General features: G+C 42.5%; 1 protein-coding gene across 3 annotated transcripts in view; it reads right to left on the reverse strand.

The window, feature by feature from the left end:
- The window catches only part of TMEM108 (transmembrane protein 108), a 327,045-nt gene that overhangs the window by 215,564 nt on the left and 88,940 nt on the right, over nucleotides 1-22,541 (reverse strand). The window contains exons 1-2 of one of the 3 annotated variants that reach the window (XM_007064309.3): nucleotides 16,191-16,303; nucleotides 8,031-8,152 (exon numbers count right to left, since the gene is read on the reverse strand). The gene's annotated coding sequence lies outside the window, so the exon portion shown is untranslated. Of the gene's footprint in view, nucleotides 1-8,030; nucleotides 8,153-16,190; nucleotides 16,304-22,541 lie in introns of those variants that run through there. The other 2 variants (XM_043540806.1, XM_037890287.2) reach the window with 2 other exon arrangements.

Genomic DNA, 22,541 nt, shown 5'->3' on the forward strand with positions numbered 1-22,541 from the left:
TATTTTCTGTTTCTAAACAAAGATTTGAGAAGGAACAGTTCAGAGACTTGAGACGGCTCATGCTGAACACCACCTACCCCTTTCCATGATCAACAAAACAATCCAAAAACAAAACTCTCCTCTGGAAATTGAGATGCAAAGAAAAAAAGAAGACTCAGCAACAAAATGCAGAGCAGCTGAACCACCTGAAATGTATACAATACACCTGACCTACAAAATTTGATTAAGCTCAGTAGCTGAGACCCAGAAATGGAATCGAAAGGATGCTACTCTACTCAGGGCATTCAGAAGAAGGGCAGAGCCAGATCTGAACATCGCTCAAAACAAATACAATATGACATCTTAGAATAGCCTGTACATTATAAGAACCAAGCAGAAGAAATCAAGAATTAGGGCCTTGTTATAACCAAAAGAGGACATCAACCGTGGAGTTAAGACATTAAATGAGAGCTCACTACGATGTGTAATCAAACTCAGCAGTGCATTATATAGTTCACTGGACTGCAACCACATAATACCAATATTTACCACTTTTTATCTCCACAGTGTTTTCACAAATATATGCATACAATCCCCCACATCCATTTCCACCCCTTTCCCCTACCAAAAAGGCAAATGAGTGTTCTCTATTTTACTAATGGGGAAACTGAGGCTGACAAATTGTCTCAGGCCACAAAGTCAGTGACGGATCTGGGATTAGAAGACAGAAGTTCCTAACTCCTAATTTCATGCTCAGACCACACTTCTCTGTCACTCATTCTGGAGTGGGACTGCTAGTTAACTGAACTGGGGTCACTGTATTTCAGCCACACTACAAGGCAAAATGAATCACATGAAAGGATATTCCTCTAGTCCAACCCACAGAGGAAGATCTAGGACCAGCACAAAATATCAGCAATAGAATTCTGAGATAATCAAGGAAACAGATCAGAAATTTGCCACTCCTAAGAGAAGCATGATGAGGAAGATGGTGGAATGTATGGGATAAGGAACAAAAGCAGTGGAAATATGAACAAACTCAAATAAGGGACATAGAGAAAATCATTAAATGAATCTGTCAATAGGTAAACACATCACTAGAAGGAAACTAGAAGGAAATGTATGCACCCCAAGAATCTCAGCAGAGGCATAATATGGGAAAGTCCAGAAATGGAAAGACTATCCCCTTAATGAAACAAATTAGTATAATACTCATGTTTGCATGCATGGGGGGGCGAGGGGGAGAATTCAGGCAACGAAGACTGGGTAGACCTTTAGCGGAAGCATTTAGTCAGAAAAGGATAGAGAAAAAGAGAAGTTTCCTCTGATAGCAGAGGAAGGAGTTGAGTTGGAATCAAGTATTACCATGAAAAAGGCAATCACACTGTTCAATATGATGGTCAAAACCACTAGCCACGAAGCGCATGTTTATTATTAATGTACAACATATGGTGAAACATTCCAACAAAATAAACTCTCACACAGATCTAAGGAGGCTTTTGAAAATTGTTTTTGTATTCTCCGTAATTTTGTATTATAAATGCAACATGAATTTTAGGCTTGTCTATATGACATCGCAGTCCAGATTACAGGAATGTGAATCGTAGAGTTCTCTAATGTGTTTGCTGTAACTGCCCCATGTAGATGCTGGCGCAAACTAAAAGGTACCTAGTTCACGTTAATGTAGTCCCGTTTCAAATAAGCAAACTTTTGCTTTGCTCCAGTGAGATCTACACCGGACAGTTAGACCGCAACACACTAAACCTTTCTGTAATTCATATCCCCATATTGCACCACCCTTTAGACAAGCCCTTTTTTCCCCACTCTTATGACTGACCTGAAGTGCAAGTGGGACAGACTGACTCTCTATATAGCCAGAATTGTTTATAGATTGAATTCAGAACAGAAGTACGGTTCTAGTCCTCACGGTTGTGAAGAAAAACTTGCAAATATGACCCAAGTGTGACATAGGAGCTAAGAAAGCAGAAGGCAATAAAAAGAATCCAACATCTTTTTCCTCTCATGTTTTTGTGGGGCTTGGTGCAAGATTTTTTTAATATCTGTAGATGGAAATACTATATTGCTTTTTCTGATAAATTTGTATTTAATTTATTCTATTTCCTTTTCTTTTATATGCATTTGAAGGGATGCTGTGAGCTTAAACTTGGCCCCTAAACAAAACTGATTAAAACAAGGTTTTATAAAACCTAAGGCCAATCAAAATCTGTCTCCACTTTTCTTTAAAATAAGCAAATACTTTTACTCAGTGTTCAACGACTTCACTATAGCACTAAAACCCACAAAGTGAGACTAAGTAAACTAAAGTGCATCAGATGATGCTGATTTTCATTGTCCAAACTGAGCATAACATGCTTCTGTGATTAACCAAAGATAACATTTTAAATATTATACCTCTTGTATTTCTCTCAGCTTGGACAATGAAAATCAATGACACTTGCTGCACTTTAGTTTATAGTTAGTCTCCCTTTGGGGTTTTTAGCAGTGCACTGTTTGGTTTTTGAGCACTGAATGAAAGTGTTTACTTGTTTTCCTTAAAATGGGGAAATATTTTGATTGGCCTTAGGTTTTATAAAAGCTTGTTTTTACACAATTTATATTTGCAGCCAAATCTAAGCTCTCAGCATCCTTTTCAGTGTGTATAAAAGAAAGGGGAAAAGAATATTAACAGAATAAAAACAAATAGTTAAGAAAGCAGAAATAGTGACAAATGTGATGGTTTTTTAAAATTCATTTTTAGCAATCTAAGATGTAATTAGTAAATACAGTTGCTTACAACATGTGATTTTTACACTGACAGAATCCCTTTAAGAGGCTCTTCATCTATAGGGAAAGGAATAGGACATGGTCATTCTGTTTCAGCTACCGCTCACCTGTGCGGACAGATTAGCAGAGTTGAAAAATTCATTCTGACCTTTCCTTTGTAATGAGATGAACTTTCTCTGAAACTAGCAATCACTGCTGAACTACTACCCTATCCCACTTGCAGCACATCTATTTCCATTTCCTCCTCCCAAATGGCAACTACTTGGAACAAAATGTGACCATCCTATTTGATTTATATATGATCCAGAAATTCATGGATGAAACTTGAATGGATTGATCCTTAATCTAATTGAATCGAACTATTGTATGCCTAGTACATTCTGCAGTAGATCAACTCATTACCATAATGGTATTAATTCAATATTCAAGACTGGTACTATCATTCTTATTCTGATACAACCTAAGGTCTGAATACACTATTTTCTGAATTCATATAGGAATATGTTTTAAACTAGTATTGTTATTACAGAAGCACATTAGACACGGCCATACAGAGTACTGCAAAAAAGATAATTTCTTCCTTAAAACAAATAAAAATAAAAAAGAACCCCTATTGACTAATGCCATCTTTAAAGTTAATGTTCATGTACGTTTTAGCAATTAAGGAATTCTAGCTCCATATGGGAAGTTCCTTCCTAATTCCTGTTAGTGCTTAGCTTACAGCTTAAAATATGAGGGTTTAAATCCTCAGATGAAATAAAAAATGATCTTGTCTAATATAACTGTGGATGTTCTCAGCTACAGTATTGTTCTGGACTTTTAAGTTCCTGCATAAAGAAAACCAGGTTCTTAATGGGATAACTCCATAATGTTAAGGACATCTGCCAAGTACTCCATTTAGGAAGGAACGATCAGTTGCACACATACAAAATGGGAAATGACCGCCTAGGAAGGAGTACTGCAGAAAGAAATCTGGGGGTCATAGTGAATCACAAGCTAAATATAAGTCAATAGTGTAACATTGTTGCAAAATAACAAAAATCATTCTGGGATGTATTAGTCAGAGTGCTGCAAGTAAGGCACAAGAAGTAATTCTTCCACTCCGTGCTGATTAGGCCTCAACTGTGTCCAGTTCTGGGTGCTACTTTCAGGCAGAGGTGGACAAATTGGAGAAAGTCCAGAGAAGAGCAACAAAAATGATTAAAGGTCTAGAAAATACGACCTATGAGGGAAGATTGGAAAAAATGGCTTTGTTGAGTCTGGAAAAAGAGAAGACTGAGAGGGGACATGATAACAGTTTTCAAGTACATAAAAGGTTGTTACAAGGAGGAAGGAGAAAAATTGTTCTCCTTAGCCTCTGAGGATAGGACAAGAAGCAATGGTTTTAAATTGCAGCAAGGGCAATTTATGTTGGACATTAGGAAAAACTTCCTGTCAGGATTGTTAAATACTGGAATAAATTTCCTAGGGAGTCCCCATCATTGCAGATTTTTAAGAGCAAGTTAGACAAATACCTGTCAGGGATGGTCTAGATAATACTTAGTCCTACCATGAGTGCAGGGGACTGGAGTAGAGGACCTCTCGAGGTCCCTATGATTTTATGATAAACAGAGGAAAGATGGTCAAATTGTTAGGGTATTAGCCTGGTACTCGAGAGACTGGGGTTCAGATTTCTGCTCTGCTACAGACTTCTTGCATGACCTTGTGCAAGTCTTGGTACCCATCTGTGAAACACAGATAACACTACTTCCCTACCTCACAAGAGGGAGTTGTGAACTTATCCTTTTGATCATGACTCATTAAAGATTGTGAGGTGCTCAGAAACTGTGGTAGTGAGAGCCATATAAGTACTAAAGATAAAAGCTAGGAAATCTACCTACCTATTTCTGCAGTGTACTTGGAAGGAACATGGAGGGGACAGACTCTACAGTATGCACCAGGCATCTCGTTCCTCCATAGCTCTTTTGGATGAATCCCTTCGGTAATTCTATCCCTCATATGAGGCTTCATCGTGTCACTAGGCCTCCTCTGCTTGTGTGGTGGATCCGTCCAGCACGTTTGAATGCATTTAACTATACCTATGAGACTTCTCTCAAACACTGTATTAATGGGTTCCATGTTTGCTCAAATGTATATTGTTAAATAGATGGAATATCAATACAGTGGTTGCCATGAAAAACTCAGGGCCAGATCCTCAGCAGGTGTAAATTACTGGAGCTCTTCTGACTTCAGCATTTACAGTTACTATAGAATGGTGTCTAAAGCACTACTGTATTTCATTATTCCTAGGACAGAAAAGATCTGCAGCATCTCAGATACTATTTGTGTAGATGTTGTCTTTCTACATGGCAACAACCAACTGTGCAGTACTCTTCCAGAGAAAATCTCGATTCCTCTTTGAGACCCACACTAAAAGCAAAGCTAGTTGTAACAAAGCAATTCCAAGTAAGGGCAACCCACAGGTCCTTTACATCAGAAATCTCAGCCACAAAAGGGTTCTTTTTAATTGTGAAGACTCTGCTCTCTATCTGCACCACTTTTTGTTTGTTCCGTTTTGAACATAATACGTTGTGACCAACATGTCTAATACCAGTCATAGTTAAATGGTAAGTGCTAACATTCCAGATTGTGCGTTGACTTTGTTGTTACTTCTGTACCATAATATCTGCTTTGGGAGGGTTAGCTTCTGAAGCTATTTCATGATTTGCCTCATGAAGAATGAATGACTCTTCTTCTAACATGTTCTTGTGTAGCAGTGGGGAAAACTTGTATTGCTAGTTGCCATCTCATCTTTTGGCTTCAAGCAGCTCTAGGAAACATACTACAAAAGCTCCTCACTGGGGATAAGGGAGCAAAAGGGCTAAAAGACAGTTTGGCTACTTCAGATTAAGTAGGAAGCATTATGGAGAAGATGTTCTGAATTATGTCACATAGGGCAAATGTCATTGTATTTTTTAGTGAGTATTTACTGTGCCAGGAGAAATTACATGGTTTGTAGCACACTGTCTGACCAATTCCCCCTGCCCTGCCCCGCCCCGCCTCCCTTCAAACACCAAGTTTTCAGAAAATGCAGAAAACAAGATTCTTCTTTTGGATCCACTTCCTCTGAACCGCTCAGATTCTAAGCACAAATGTATGTGCCAAGAGTACTGCAAACACCATTACAGACACTGCTTAAATAGAGTTTTTTCCTTTACTTCTAATGAATGCACGCCTATTTCTGAGAGACAAGTTGCTTCCACTTCCATAAGAATATCATATTTAACCTTAGAACTCTAGCATTTTCTAGCTTTGCAGCACCAGTAAATGAATACTTAAGATAACAAACTGTACAATACATAGAATATAGTCCAAATTGACAATCACACATGTTCAAGCTATGCCTATAATAGGTAACAGGTAATTGTGCATGCATAATAGGTAGATGTGTATGAAAATGGGTAACAATGCAAAAGTCCCCATTTGTGCATGTAAAGTGCCTGTCTGCCCATACATATAGATATTTTGTAGGTACAAATTAGGAGCCTACATTTCAAATTGGCCTTATGCCTACAGTTTCCAAAAGATTAAAATAAAATGTCTGTTCTTTGTTTGGCCTTTCTGACAGTAATTGCTTACTTGATAATTAAAGTAATCCACTTACAAATATTTGATTGGCAGAACCCTAAGGTGGCATTACTCAGCTTTTTGGATCTAGAGTTCCAAAGGGAATGGGGAAAATGTACAGGGCATCAAATATGCAAAAGCATCATCAAGGGTTTTAATAACAACTCAGTGTAGTTCTGACTTGTGAATTACCCTCTTTGTTTTATGGTTCCAATAGATAATAAATTATTCAATCTGCAGCTTTTTTTTTTTCATTTTGCATTACATATGTCATCTGATTCACTGTAACACAATGGAGCAAGAGAGGAGCAAAATATTTGCAGACAAAAGCAAAACAGCAGTCATAATCAGACTTTTTTTTACTTCATTATGAATCAAAAAAGGGGCCTCTCATTGAAAAAATTGACTACATTTTGTGAATTTCCACTGAAAAATTGGCTCATTTTCCAGCAAAATTAGCTCATTTCATTGAAAGATTACTTTGAAATTTGAAAATGGAGATGTGAAATATGAACGGTCATATTTTCAATGTAGAAAATAGAGATTTCATTATTTTCTGCAGAGAAACTAGATCGTCCAAACCTTTAAAACATTGTGGGAGTTTTACCAATTTTGAACATCTCTAAATTGGAGCTGCACCATTTGAGATTCCTTAATCTAAACAGCTTTCCTTTAAAATCACATCTTTATCAGTCAAGGTGGTGGGTCCCTGAACTGTTTTAGCAGCAGCTGTCCAGGTTTTAGTTCACATGTGAATGCTTGTGATGTCCATCAACCAGCAGGCAGTCTGTTCTTATGCTCCCTAAATAACTTCTGGGCAATTTAACACATTTCTCAGTCTGAAACCAAATGGTAAGAATGTTTAAAAGGGTGCCAAGAATTACACTTACCCTCAACAACTATGCCACAGTGATGTTATCTGTCTTTACAAAACCCAGAAGAACCAACAAATTGAGACACTACTGAAAAAACTCTCCACCTTACCATACCTTTAATGCAAACACCCAAATGAGGGATCCAGTGTCGTGGGGCAGGAAATTATCCAAAATGAAGGACAAAGCGTTAGTAGCTCAAAGCTAAAAATACAAGAAACTTACTGTCTTTGCCATCTATTTATAAACACTTCTAGGGTTTATGATTTCCTGTGTGTCAGTAATTTACAATTATAAAAGTGAAATATCACTCCACAACTTTTTGGGGATCACGTATATTTGGGTCTGTAACAAGAGACAGTTTAGAGGTATGGTTCTCTCCTGTTTGAAAGATATCCTGCAATGAGATATGGGTTTCAAAGATATTGGATCCACATCACAAGGCTTTGAGATAGTCTCAAAAAAAAAAAAATCTCAGCTGGGGAAAGGACCTCTTAATAGCAGATGAAGTATCTAAAAATAAAGGAGATGTACACAGCTGGGGAATATTTACAGAAACATATTGGCTTTTTTAGCAGGCACTTTACTTTCATATAGTAAGAGCCTAAATTTCAGAGAATCTGAACGTCTGCATCTGCCCCTGACCTCTGAAAATTCAGGCCTTTTTTGTCTGTATTTAGCCTAGTTACAAGCTCATCATATGCCACAAATTACTAGGACTGAACCACTGCACTGGACACTGGATGCTCTGTAATAAGCAGAAGCAGCAATGGCAGAAAATTGTCTTACCTTAGAGTGGGATGTGTAGATGCCTTCAAACGCATCTATATTCTCATAGCCCATTGAGTCTGCTCTCTGTTCAACTGTAGATTCTGCTTCTTTTTGCTTTTTGCATTGCTGGCTGGTGCAAACTGTAAATTTACAGAAGTGGGTGTGTTATGCCAAGATGCTTATCCATATCTCATTCTGCAAGGCATTCAATTTAAATGCACATGGCACTGTGCCATGTGGCTCCTATTCCTCTGAAGTGCTTTCAGTCCCATGACCTACACGCAGCAATGTTTCTGTAGGTCACTGATTTTTTGGAAGATAAATAGGCAGATGGAAGAGTATAAAAGTGATTCTAAGGGATTTTCTTTAACATCTTTACAGAACCTCACATTCAATCAATGAATATCATATTTAAGAACATGGTCTTGTCTTACTTGAATTCATACATTAGAAACTTTTAATTGTTGAGTTCTCTGTGAACATCTCTGTTAAAGGTTTATCCTGATATAAAGGAAAGAATTATTTTTAATACAAAATATTTAGTTTAAATGTCAATTGTGGTAATGCATCTGCTGATTCATCCCGGCAATTAGACCAGGTGAGACTCATCTCAAAATCAGGGAGTATAAACAGGTTGAGAGTCTCTCTAAGGCAGAGGGAATGCTCATGGGACAGTGCAGTCAGTCCTGCAGGGAGAAACCCTAGGAATAGCCAAGCTCAGATGGAAGCTCAGGCTGAGATATGTTTGTTATTTAAGACAGCAATAAAGGAAAACTGCAGGAAAGGGTACATTTGGACAACATTCAGTGTGTGTACAATGTCAAAAGCAGGGTTGGCACAAAAGGGTAGTAGAAATGAAGGAAATCCATATCAGAGCTTGTTCTATGGAACAGTTAAGGGAACCACAGTGAGGTTCCTCCACTAAGTGAAGAAATCCACTGGTGGCTGGGGATAACAAAAGAAACCTACTATTCTACACCACTTCCACTACTTTACATAGTGGAGGTTAACATTTCAAAATGAACATTACTACAGGACACTAGATGAATGTGTGCAACTGCGTCAGTGGGAATAGACGTGGCGTAGCCTGCAGTGGAGAACAAAGAGAGGAATGGACAAGGAGCAAGGATGCTGAAGAATTTGTGAAAAGCCATCTGGAATTGTGTGTTTTCTTGATGGCTCAGTAAGATTAATTACTCTGATGAGGCACAGACTCAGTTCAAATACTGAGATGAACCTAGAGGGAAATAACATAGGAGATACCTTGAATCTGCCCTTATAAACAAAATATGACCGCGTTCCTACCATGTTTGACCACTGCTGCAGAATACTGTATTATTTGAAGGGAGTTTGTCCCACATAGCAATGTGAGCATGGGTATTAACAGTTTCTATAGCCCACATGATATAAAGTCCAGAAGTGTCATGGGGATAACTAACAAAATATCTTCAGTCTCATGCAGCGGCTGCTTACCAGAACATACATTGAGCTAACTGCCTGTACAGGGGCTAAGCCAGGGCTCAACCCTCTCCGGGGTGGCGGGGAGCCACACCGGCTCGCTACACACAGTTAACTTTGGGGAATTTGTCCAGCCACCGGAGTCTCCCTCAGCAGCCCTTGCAGTAACTGGACTGAGCACCGTAGGTCCGGGCCCTGAGTCAGGGTGGGGCACCAAATAGTCAGTAGCTCAGGCCATCAGGCAGGGGCTGAGCAAATAGCCCAACGTTAGCAGGCCAGGCCCTGGGTCAGGACGGGGGAACAAACAGTCAGTTGCTCAGGCCCTCAGGCCGGGGCTGAGCAACACAGCATGTGTGAATTAGCCCAGGCCTCTAAGGATGAGGAAGAGGGGGAGACTGCCACCCACTGGGTCAGTGGGGACCCTGACCGCAACACAGTGACATGGGTTCTGACAGAGCTACAGCCAGACTAGGTTCGGCTGTCCCCGGGCTGCTTCCTAACTCCCCTCCTTCTGGTACCTGGGTCCCGGCAGTGTTCTCCAGGGGGTCCAGCACCATGGGTTCCTCGGGGCAGTGGAAAAGCGGCTGGCCTGGTAACTCCCCTGGATAGCTGGCGCAGGGCAGGTCCGGTAACTCCCCTGGATAGCTGGCGCAGGGCAGGTCCGGCCAGTCTTGGCGTGGACCTGGGACCGCGGGGTTTCCCCAGTCGCAGGCTAGGCTAGCTACGTCTGGCCTCCCCGGTGGCTGGTCCTCTAGTAAGCTCTGAGGGCCCGACTGTCTACTTCCGGGTCGTGCCTTTCTACTTCCCGGTCGCCACCTGTCCCTCTGAGGGGCGGGCTCAGAGCTTCCTGGCTCCGCCCACTCTGGTGTCTGGAGGGGTTCGACCCTCTCCGGGGCGGCAGGGAGCCACACTGCCTCGCTACACTGCCCCACCAACTAAGGCTAAAGGAAGAAAATATTTGAATGAAATAAACACACAAAGGTGTAAATCTGGAGTAGCTCCCCACTGGTTTCAGTGTCAGGTGTGACAGAGATTGGAATCAGGCCATAGAGCCTTACTAGCTTTAAAAACAGATCCCAAAAGCTCACAACTCCACTTATACGTACATTAGTACTACCTCTTAGAATCCTCACCTGGGAAAGTCAGGGAGATTTTTTTTGTTTTGGTAATGACGGGTTTTACTATGTACATTCTATAGCTCACTAATCTTGACCTACACACTTGAGGAAGACAGTACAGACCTTTGTTTTAACAGTTTAATTCAGCACACACTGATCACACCTTTGATGTCTTTGAATCTGAATTTTATAGGCTGAGCAAAATCCCTCCCTATATTCTTGGTGACTTTCCAAAATTTTAAAGCAAAGGCCACTAAAAACCATGGGTCATATCCACAGTTGGTGTCAAATTACACAGCTCTTCCAATTTGGGTGGCCCCACCCCAATTTACAGCAGCTGAAGATCCGGCTCAAAGCATTTAAGAAGAAATAGCTATATAATGAATTATTTGATTATGGAGGGCCCACAAACTAACTGGATATTTTAAAACTGTAGTAAATTTAAACATCTGTATATGTGTATACATACAGTGCAGTGAAGCCTATACAACAGACCACCCTTATTATGCAACCTTCCATGTTTAGACCATCATAGCTCCTCGGAAATGGCTGCAATGTCCCTGTGGCTCCTAGGCACAGGGGCGATCAGGGAAGCTCTGCATGCTGCCCCTGCCCCCAGTGCCGGCTCCACAGCTCCCATTGACCATGCTGCCTCTCTACATGGAAAAAAGATTCTGAAAAATCTCACGCTACCAATGTGTGCCTAGTTTTCACTTTAAATTGGCTAGTTACTTCAATCACTTGTAGGAACTACTGGAGAGTGTTGTGACATCTGCTAGTGGGGTGGGCAAAACCAATCACATGTCGGCTTCCCTAATGTGCTCAGCCAGTGTTTCTTGATGGTAGCATGTGTTTCTGCCTTTACATTCATGGAGAGTATTTAAATACGTCTCTGTTTCCTGTCTCTCTACAAGCACCTTACTAACATGACTAAGCCAATACAAACCCGATCCTGAACAGCAGGACAAGGATTTCATTTGCAGACTCCCCACTGTACGAATGGAAGGTCATGATGAAACAATGTAAACTAAAGACTAAACCAAATGGTAAAAGAAGCTACTGAATGAGCGATATGAGTTCTCCTTAGAAACAGGAGCCCCCAATGGTCACAGCTGCTAACAGCAAACTCTGTGCTTCTGTATCATAACATCCTGCTGCATTCCCCACTTGTGGCATCATGTTATCTGTCTCTTCCTTCAGATCATACATCTGAAGAGAGGTTCCCACAGCAACTTTAGCTTGCAAAACTTCTCTGAGGCATTGCAGCACTGCGTGGATAAAATCCTGCTGTGTGGTGCACAAGGAACGAAGAGCACAGGGAATCTCTTCCTCCACAAAACCAGAAAGCAAGTATCTCTCCATGGTGCTCGAGAGGGCAGTATGAAAGAGGGCCAATAACTGCACCGGCTCAAACACCACATCTCTAAGGGAGTGCTATTAACCTGTTAAACAGTCATGACTAGCACTTCAGCTAGCTTGCACCTATGCTGTGGGCAGCAGCAAGCACAATCCAGCAACAGCAGAAACAGCTGCCTTTTTCAGTAAGAGCACAGTCTAAGTGCTCCCACAGTCCACTGCCTCAACCTACTATGAGGAATCTTGCCCTGGCTGACAGTGGGGGCAAGCCTGGCAGTGTCCCCCCGCCTCCAGCCATAGTAGGATTTATCCCTTTATTGTATGAGTTGGATTGACAGCACTACAAACTACTGATCACATTTCAGTCTCAAACTTCGTGCTTATCACCGGATAAGCTCAAGGAAATCAGCCATGGCACGTGTGTTTAAGGGCACCAGCCGTTTTCTTTACAGCCTGGTGAAAACTGGATCAAAGAGTAGAATCTGGTCCTGTACACAAGTATCTGAAATAGCCACCTAGAGTAGATGCCAATTTTAGTTCTGGGTAAAATGGGAGCCTTAACTACGCACCTCTTTTCTTTTGTTGGTTTGAGTCAGAAAGTTAATGTGAATTTTCCTAGTCTACCTACCCGCCGTGGCCATTATACGCCTTGGGACAAATTCTTTTCAGAGCTACACTAATGCAAATACATTAACTTCACTGGGGTTGCACTGGAACAGTTCAGCATATATCTATACTAGAGTTTTTGGTCTTGTACCTTGAACTAACTGATCGCAATTAACTCAAGTTAACTAATAAGATTGTAAACTCTTCTGTAGCCAACTCACAGATGTTTGTTCCAGGACACACATTTTTGGCTCAACTATTCTTCAGCCTGGCTTAACTCTGAGGAGGTATGTCTACTCTAGAGATTTTAAACTCAAGATAATTGATTGCCAGTTAACGCTAGTAAACTAACACACTTATAGATGCTAATCTGGACACTCCACACACATTTGTGTCTTGGAACAATCAATTTAAAGACCTGTAGTGTACACAAACCCATGAACCATTATCAGGAACAAACATTTTTGAGAATCTATGCTAGAATTTACAGTCACGTGTGGTTAACGTGAGTTATCTGGCAACTGATTAGCTCAAGTTACAGCAGCACCAAAAACTATACTTTAAGCAAGTCCTGAGAGGAGAATTTGTTTATCTGCACTGGGCTAGATTCCACCCTTATGCTGGCTTGGGGTAACCTAGAGCCCCAGCAGAATGTACACATGGAGGTGAGGTTGCAGTGTGTACATTTAACAACTTCTCTTCTTTTAGGGGACCCTCATCACCAAAAAACATCTCAAATTTGGGCAACTATGGAGAGAGGGGGGGCATGGCAAGGGCATCACAGATGCAAATTGATCCAACACATTTGCCAGGCACCATCCGCTGCTGATGCTTCAGTTTAAAGCTGCCTCTGTAACAGGGTGGCACTCCCCTCTTGCAAGCACCCCCTAGTCGAGTGTGTGTGCCTACAGTCTCTATTTGTGGTGACCCCTGTTGGTGATTTCTCAGGTGGGTTTTCAGTGACTCAGCCCTCTGGCCAAGTCACACACACACAGTCTGTATGTGAAACAGAACAGACCCCTTTTGGGGTATACAGTCCACCAGAGGCCTGTTCCAGGACCCCTCTGTTGGTATCTCTGTACCCCTCCCTGGGCTCGGTCTTTAAATACTCCCAGCCCCAGTATGGGGCCGTACCCCCAGGGCTTCCTTACTGGAGACACTGTCTTCCTGCAGCCCTTCCTGGGCTCAGTCTTAGCAGCTAGCCAGGAGCTCCCTCGGTCCCTGCCAGTAACTGAACTGTCCATGGTCCTGCTGCTTCTTCAGTCAGTCAACCAGCCACGAGCACAGGTCTCGCTCCTCCAGCTCCAGGCAGCAACTGCTTGGCTCTACCTCTGCAGCATCGTTTATATGGCCCTCCCTGGCCCAAATTGGTTGCTCAATGAAACTCTCTCATTGGCTGCTTCCCCAGCAGCCACTCTAGGAAGCCTAGAGGACTTCTCTACTGCTCCTTTCTGGGAAAGGGTGTGGTAGGATCACAAGGTCTCCTGCAGGGGGCTTCTAGGCCTAATACACCCTGTACTGCCTCCCAGTACAAAGCCTCCAGGGGAAGGTAGCAGGGCAGATGCTACACCAGAGCCATTTAGTATTACTGCCTCCCTAGTGTTTTCAAACTTTGTAAAGCACTGGGTGTCAAAAAAGTCTGTAAACAAATACATCTTTAGTGTAAGTATTTCTCTGCTATTTTTGTATAATATTTGCATGTTAATTTTTATTTGTATATTAGATAACATAAGATCTTTATTTTTACATTATTAATATGCTCAAGACATATTGGTATTTTGCATCAAGCAATTATCATTGTTTATACCTCCTGTTCTATCTTTTTTTTAAAAAAAATCACACCTCTGAGAAGAGTAAAAGTTCAACCTATTCCATATCTGGAACAAATACAGATAACATCAGTTTACAAATTCCATCCTTTTTAACTGGACTATAGGTATTTTCCCAGTTTTTCAACCTTGAAAAATAGCAAATGGATTTCTAAGGAATTGTTAGCACTCACAAACTGCAAGTATGGTACAAAATCCCTGAAAATTAGAACAGCCAGCATTAAATTTATACTGGTGATAAGCTAAGTATGGTATCAAAAATAACTTTATGATAGGAAGCTATACTAGTCAATAGCTTTACAAACAAAGCAGATCAGAACAGTTCACTAGGGGAGTACAGCATAGTAGAAAACATTCTCAATGTTTGCATGCCGAGTTTTAATTCTGACCGTTCTGTGTTAAAGTTGAGCAAATAGACTACTTTTAGATCCAGTTAGCAGAAGTATTGCTTTTTCTTATATAGGTAAAGTCGTGAAATTTAACAGCTCCTGGTTAAATGGTTCTGCATATGGAAAACAGTCAGAGCTTTTTTAGTTTTGTGCAATAGCATTTGGTTCCCAGAATTAACACTGCAGAGGCATGTTATATATTAGTGGGTTTGGATTTTTTGTGAAGGGTTTTTTTTTTGTTGTTCTTTTGAACTTTCCTGCTTAATCTGGTCTTTTGAATTAAAAAAAATTAGCAGCAGCTGCAAGATGACAGTATCATTCATCAAAAGCACATTCTCACTCCTGATTTACTTCCTGGGAGAGCTATGGGATTTTAAAAGACTGATCCTGCTTAGTTTTGACATTAACTTCTCTTTCACAGCAGCTTCTCTGGACAAGCTACTACATCCATGTAGCCTGAATGCATGAATGCTCTCTGCACTTACAGAAGGAGGATTTTCTCAGTTTGATTATAGATTCTGTAGTTTTGCTGCAGAGCCATTTATTCATAGTACAGTCCAGTTCCTTTTCATTTTTTGTGGTGCAGTCAGTTTAATCCTTAGCAGCTTTAATTCTTTTCAACAATGGCTTTAATTATCTTTGGTATAAACTTCACTTTCAGTGTATTATTAAAATATTTTCCATAGACAGTTATTCAGTCCACCCTATAGTTTTGGAGGAAATACATAAAATCTATTTCTTGTGAAGCAGTTGGCTAAGATGTATGCCTACCACAGGACTACAATGGGCTTTTTTAATTGGCTACAGTTCAAGACCTGTTTAAACAGGCTGCTGTCTTTCATTCACTGTTCTACTTTAAATACAATATACAAGCCATAGATTCCAAATCCATTAGGATACTGAGCATCAGTCTTGCGCCTTTGCTTTAATATTGCCAACATGCATCTCAGAACACGTATCAATGACTGGTCTTGGCAGGCATTTTACAGGTTTTGTTTTAAACAGTCTGCTTTGTAAAAATGACCTGATGCTTTTCATGCAAAGATAGGTATTAATATCAACCTTCCTCTCCCTCTCCACCCCTTCATAAAAACAGAAATTTATCTATGCACTATTTCCAATGCATGCCTGTCTGTGCAACTGCTTGCTAATATATAATTTAATATTCTCAAGATGTAAAACATTTAAAATAGAATACAATGATTTTGAATTACCAAAGAAAATTGCTAGGTATATTTGAGTATTTATCACCTTGGATCACATTTAATTTAGAATTTAAAAAACATCAAAAGAAATCAAAATACAGAATTTAAGAGTGGAGCCCTTTTTCTATTTTACTCTATGCTTGTGCAGCAGAAAATCCTGCTGCATCCATTCCCGGCAGCTAATTTATTAGAATAAAGAGACATCATTATTGCTTACCTCAATAGAAGTGCTAAAGCTCCCCCCGACTGCTGTGGAGAAAGCACAGCCTCATTTGCACATACACACACAAACTGATGTTCCTTCTGATCTGTCGGCAACCAAGAAGGCCAATAGCACATGTTGCCTAGCATCGGTCACATGACAGCACCAGCCAATCCCCTAAATGTTCTTTGCAGTGCCTACTTCTGCTTTCCAAATCCCAAGGGATGTTTTATATAGCTTCCAGCTTGTTCAGGTCAGACACAATAGGGAGAAGCAGAAGTCTCACCCCATTCATTTGTTTGGACTAGCCTCACAAGTAATAGACACTTGGCACTTTTGAGTGACCAATGTGAGGTCACTGGTGTCAGGCTGGTAAAGAATCTCTGGCTGCGAGAATGTATAAAGAGTCCAAACAGGAGCCAGAGTCTTTTCAGTGGGACACAGAGCAGAGCAAAGTAGCTGTTAGTGAAGCACAGTCACTGAATATAAATGAGGATGTACTGTTGCAATAACAGGGACAGGTTATTACAGTGATTACAGACAGGATTTACAAGAGCTATATTGGATTAACTATAATTGTACTGAAATGGGAAGTCCTGAATTTAGAGGGCCACTTTAAAAAGGTTAAATATATAATGAAAGTAAGTGCTGTAAATAAACAGTATTAAAATAAGATAACATTCTGCTCTAACACAATTTGGTTGCTGCAGAGGCTTTCTGTGGCTCCTTTAACAATTAAGTCAACATTTTGTGGGTGTTACTTATCTCAGCTATTGATCTTCCACGGTAAGTCTTGTAAATCTTGAACAAGGGCAGGAAGAGACCATCAGAAGAAATCTGTCACAGCTCTATCATTCCTGATCTAGAATAATATTTACCTGTGTTAGAGCAGTTCTCAGTGAAGAATCTCAAAGCACTGTACTAATGAATGGAAGTGTCATTATCTCCATTTTACAGATGAGAAAACATTTTCAGAGTGGTTGATTAGACTTATCCAAGGTAAGCAGAGCAGTTGAATCACAGTGCCAGGAATACAGCCCAGGTCCCCAGATTCCCAATCCAGTATCTCATCCTATGCCGTGCAGCTTGCAAACAATTCACTTTCTTTGCCCCTCTTCCCCCATCATTCTCACATATACTTTTCCTCTCACATTTTTCCATATTCACTGATGTAGGGCACAAATGCTTCCTTTTTTGTCATCTAAAACTGCCATTGACTTTCCATTGCTATACAGATATTCGAACCAAATGTAGCTGTTGTATGTCACTCCTCCAATTTCTGTTACATTAGCCTATTCATTTTTTTTTCTTCACTGAGAGTAAGAAGTGTGCAAGAAACCGAGGATCAGACTTGTAAAGTAGCACAATATGCTTCAAACACATTTGAAAGTTCATAGCAATAAATCAATGAGCCTGAAGCTCACTTAGGCCTTGTCTGTTCTACGAAATTAGGTCAAATTTATAGAAGTCGGTTTTGTAGAAAGCGTTTTTATACAGTCGATTGTGTGTGTCCCCACACAAATGCTCTAAGTGCATGCAGTCGGCGGAGTGCGTCCACAGTACCGAGGCAACCATCGACTTCCGGAGCGTTGTACTGTGGGTAGCTATCCCACAGTTCCTGCAGTCTCCGCCACCCATTTGAATTCTGGGTAGAAATCCCAATGCCTGATGGGGCTAAAACATTGTCATGGGTGGTTCTGGGTACATATCATCAGGCCCCCCTTCCCTCCCTCCCTCCATGAAAGCAATGACAGACAGTCATTTTGCGCCTTTTTTCCTGGGTTACCCATGCAGACGCCATACCACGGCAAGCATGGAGCCCGCTCAGCTAACCATCACCGTATGTCTCCTGGGTGCTGGCAGACGTGGTACTGCATTGCTACACAGCAGCAGCTTATTGCCTTTTGGCAGTAGACAGTGCAGTATGACTGGTAGCCATCATTGACGTAGTCCAGGGTGCTCTTTTAACCGACCTCGATGAGGCCAGGGGCGCCTGGGCAAACATGGGAGTGACTCAGCCAGGTCATTACCCTTTTAAGTTTTGTCTCATGGCGATTCAGTCCTACTGGCAGTCCTAGTGCACTGTCTTTTAATGAGCAGCCAGGAGAAGACGATGGCCAGCAGTCATACTGCACCGTCTTCTGCCGAGCACCCAGGAGATGATGATGGAGAGCGGTTGTACCGAACAGTCTGCTAATAGCAAGATGTATAAAGATAGATGAAGTGGATCAAAACAAGAAATAGACCAGATTTGTTTTGTATTCATTTTCTCCTCCCTTCTTCCCTTCTTCGGTGAAATTAACGGCCTACTAAACCCAGTTTTGAGTTCTATCCTTGAGGTGTTGAGTTCTATCCTTGAGGGGGCCATTCTGTTTCTTGCAAAGCCACCCCCTTTGTTGATTTTAATTCCCTGTAAGCCAACCCTGTAAGCCATGCTGTCGGTCTCCCCTCCCTCTGTCAGAGCAACAGCAAATAATCATTTCACGCCCTTTTCCCTGGATTGCCCGAGCAGGAGCAGACGCCATAGCACAACAAGCATGGAGCCTGTTCAGCTCACCGAAGCAGTTATGACCATTCTAAACACCTTGCACATTATCATGCAGTTTATGCAGAACCAGCACCTGAAAAACCAGGCAAGGAGGCGATGGAAGTGCAGTGATGAGGACATGAACACACTTTTCTCTAATACCACGTTCCTCCGCAATTTGTAGATCATGGTGTTAATGGGGCAGGCTCATGCCATGGAACGCCGATTCTGGGCCTGGGAAACAAGAACAGACTAGTGGGACCGCATGGTGTTGCAGGTCTGGGATGATTCCCAGTGGCTCTGAAACTTTCGCATGCGTAAGGGCACTTTCATGGAACTTTGTGACTTGCTTTCCCCTGCCCGAAGTGCAAGAATACCAAGATGAGAGCAGCCCTCACAGTTCACAAGTGAGTGGCAATAGCCCTGTGGAAACTTGCAATGCCAGACAGCTACCGGTCAGTCAGTAATCAATTTGGAGTGAGCAAATCTACTGTGGGGGCTGCTATGATACAAGTAACCAACAAAATCATTGAACTGCTGCTATCAAAGGTAGTGACTCTGGGAAATGTAAGAGGTCATACTAGATGCCTTTGCTGCAATGGGATTCCCTAACTGTGGTGGGGCTATAGACGGAACGCATATCCCTATCTTGGGACTGGACCACCAGGGCAGCCAGTACATAAACCACAAGGGGTACTTTTCAATGGTGCTGCACGCACGGGTGGATCACAAGGGACGTTTCACCAACATCAACATGGGATGGCCGGGAAAGGTTCATGACACTCACATCTTCAGGAACTCTGGTCTGTTTAAATGGCTGCAGGAAGAGATTTACTTCCCAGACCAGAAGATAACTGTTGGGGATGTTGAAATGCCTATAGTTATCCTTGGGGACCCAGCCTACCCCTTAATGCCCTGGCTCATGAAGCCGTACACAGGCACCCTGGACAGTAGTAAGGAGCTGTTCAACTATAGGCTGAGCAAGTGCAGAATGGTGGTAGAATGTGCATTTGGACATTTAAAGGGTCGCTTGCGCAGTTTACTGACTCGCTCAGACCTCAGCGAAACCAATATTCCCATTGTTATTGCTGTTTGCTGTGTGCTCCACAATCTCTGTGAGACTAAGGGGGAGACGTTTATGGCAGGGTGGGATGTTGATGCAAATCTCATGGCCGCTGAATACGCGCAGCCAGACACCAGGGCAGTTAGAAGAGCACAGCAGGAAGCGTTGCACATCAGAGAAGCTTTGAAAACCAGTTTCATGACTGGCCAGGGTACTCAGTGACACTTCTGTTTGTTTCTCCTTGATGAAAACCCACCCCCTTGGTTGCCTCTAAATTCCCTGTAAGCCACCCACCCTCCCCCCTTCGATCACAGCTTGCTTGCAAAGGAAATAAAGTCACTATCATTTAAAAAACATGTATTCTTTATTAATTGATTATAAAAATAGGGAGATAAGTCACAAGGTAGCCCAGGTGGGATGTAGGAGGAGGGTAGGAGAGAAGGAAAAGGCCACTTTAAAACTTGTTGAATGCCAGCCTTCTGTTGCTTGGGCTGTTCAAGCCTCCCCTCCCCCTCCCCCTCCCCCACGTTCTTGGGTGCCTGGGTGAGGAGGCTATGGAATTGGGGAGGAGGGAGGGCAGTTAAGCAGAGGCTGGAGCGGCAGTCTGTGATCCTGCTGCCGTTCATGAACCTCCACCAGACACCGGAGCATGTCCGTTTGATCCCGCAGTAGCCCCAACATTGCCTCATGCCTCCTCTGATCTTCTTGCCACCATCTCTCCTCATGTTCATCGGCCACTGTCCTGTACTCTGCTATTGTGTTCCTCCACACAGCTCTGTCAGTGCTGGACTGCATGAGCTCAGAGAACATGTCATTGCGCGTGCGTTTTTTTTGCCGCCTTATCTGAGATAGCTTTTGGGATGGGGGAGGGAGGCTTGAAACATTTGCAGCTACTAGAGGAAAAAAAGGGAGTGAAGTATTTAAAAAGATACATTTTACAGAACAATGGCTATACTCTTTCACAGTGAACAACACTATTCAAATTACATAGCACATGTGATTTTGGTACAAGGTCGCATTTTGCATCTTATATTGAGTGCCTGCGGCTTTGGTGTTAGAGATCACATATGCAGGGCCAGGCAACAGAATTCGGCTTGCAGGTGGCCATGGTAAGCCATAGTCTTTCGGCTTCTGCAACCTTCATAACAGCAGCGCTCTCCTTTCCCATACCAAGCAAAGCCCGTTGAGTTGGCCATTTAGTGCTGCGGTTTTCCTGTTAACGTGCAGCAGCAGAAACCAAACTAACTCCGTCCCCCCCATCCAATTCTCTGGGATGATCGCTTTTCCCCTCCTCCCACCGCCTGGCTGGTATCAGGGAAGATCCCTGCTAGTCAAACACAAACAGCTCAGTGCCAAAGCCCCTCCCTCCCCCCACCGCGTGGCTAACTGCGGGGAGGATTTCTTTTCAGCCACAGGCAAACAGCCCAGTAGGAACGGGCACCTCTGAATGTCCCCTTAATTAAATTCCCCTATTTCAACCAGGTTACCATGAACGATATCACTCTCCTGAGGATAACACAGAGAGATAAAGAATGGATGTTGCTTGAATGCTAGCAAACACCGGGACCATATGCTGCCAGGCTTTGTCATGCAATGATACCAGATTACTTGCTACTAGCATGGCATGGTAACGTGTCCTACCATGGAGGATGGAATAAGGCTGCTCTCCCCAGAAACCTTCTGCAAAGGCTTTTAGAGTACCTCCAGGAGAGCTTCATGGAGATGTCACTGGAGGATTTCTGCTCCATCTCCAGACACGTTAACAGACTTTTCCAGTAGCAGTACTGGCCATGAATGTATCCCAAGTCCTCAGGGCTACTTAATCATTAAAAAAATGCTTGCTTTTATAACATGTATTATATTTTAAAAGGTACACTCACCAGAGGTCTCTTCTCCGGCTTCGTTGGGTTGGGAGGGTATTTCAGTCACGGTGAGAAAAAGATCTTGGCTGTCGGGGAGAACGGTGTGCTGTGTGCTCTCCCCAAGCTCATCCTCCACCTCATCTTCCCCATCTGCAAAATCCTCAGCCATGGCGGAGAGTACCCCATCATCGGAGTCCACGGACAGGGGTGGGGTAGTGGTGGCGGCGCCCCCTAGAATTGCATGCAGCTCAGCATAGAAGCGGCATATCTGGGGCTCTGTCCTGGAGCATCCGTTTGATTCTTTGGTTTTCTGGTACGCTTGTCTGAGCTCCTTAAGTTTCACTCGGCACTGTGATGCGTCCCTGATGTAGCTTCTGTCCCTCATGACCTCTGAGATTTTTTGAAAAGTTTTGGCATTTTGTCTTTTGGAACGTAGTTCTGATAGCACGGATTCCTCTCCCCATACAGCGATCAGATCCAGTACCTCCTGTTCGGTCCATGCTGGAGCTCTTTTTCGATTCTGGGACTGCATGGTGACCTGTGCTGATGAGCTCGCCTGGCCAAACAGGAAATGAGATTCAAAAGTTCCCGGGGCTTTTCCTGTACACCTGGCCAGTGCATCCGAGTTCAGAGTGCTGTCCAGAGCGGTCACAATGGTGCACGGTGGGTTAGCTCCCGGAGGCCAATACCTTCGAATTGCATCCACACTAACCCTAATTCGAAACGGCGATGTTGATTTCAGCGCTAATCCCCTCGTTGGGGAGGAGTACAGAAATCGGTTTTAAGAGCCCTTTATGTCGAAAAAATGGCTTTGTTGTGTGGACGGGTGCAGGGTTAATTTGGATTTAATGCTGCTAAATCCGACATAAACTCATAGTGTAGACCAGGCCTTAGTGTTTGCAAACTTTGTAGTA

Source organism: Chelonia mydas, chromosome 2, assembly GCF_015237465.2.
Source record: "Chelonia mydas isolate rCheMyd1 chromosome 2, rCheMyd1.pri.v2, whole genome shotgun sequence".
Lineage (NCBI taxonomy): Eukaryota > Metazoa > Chordata > Testudines > Cheloniidae > Chelonia > Chelonia mydas.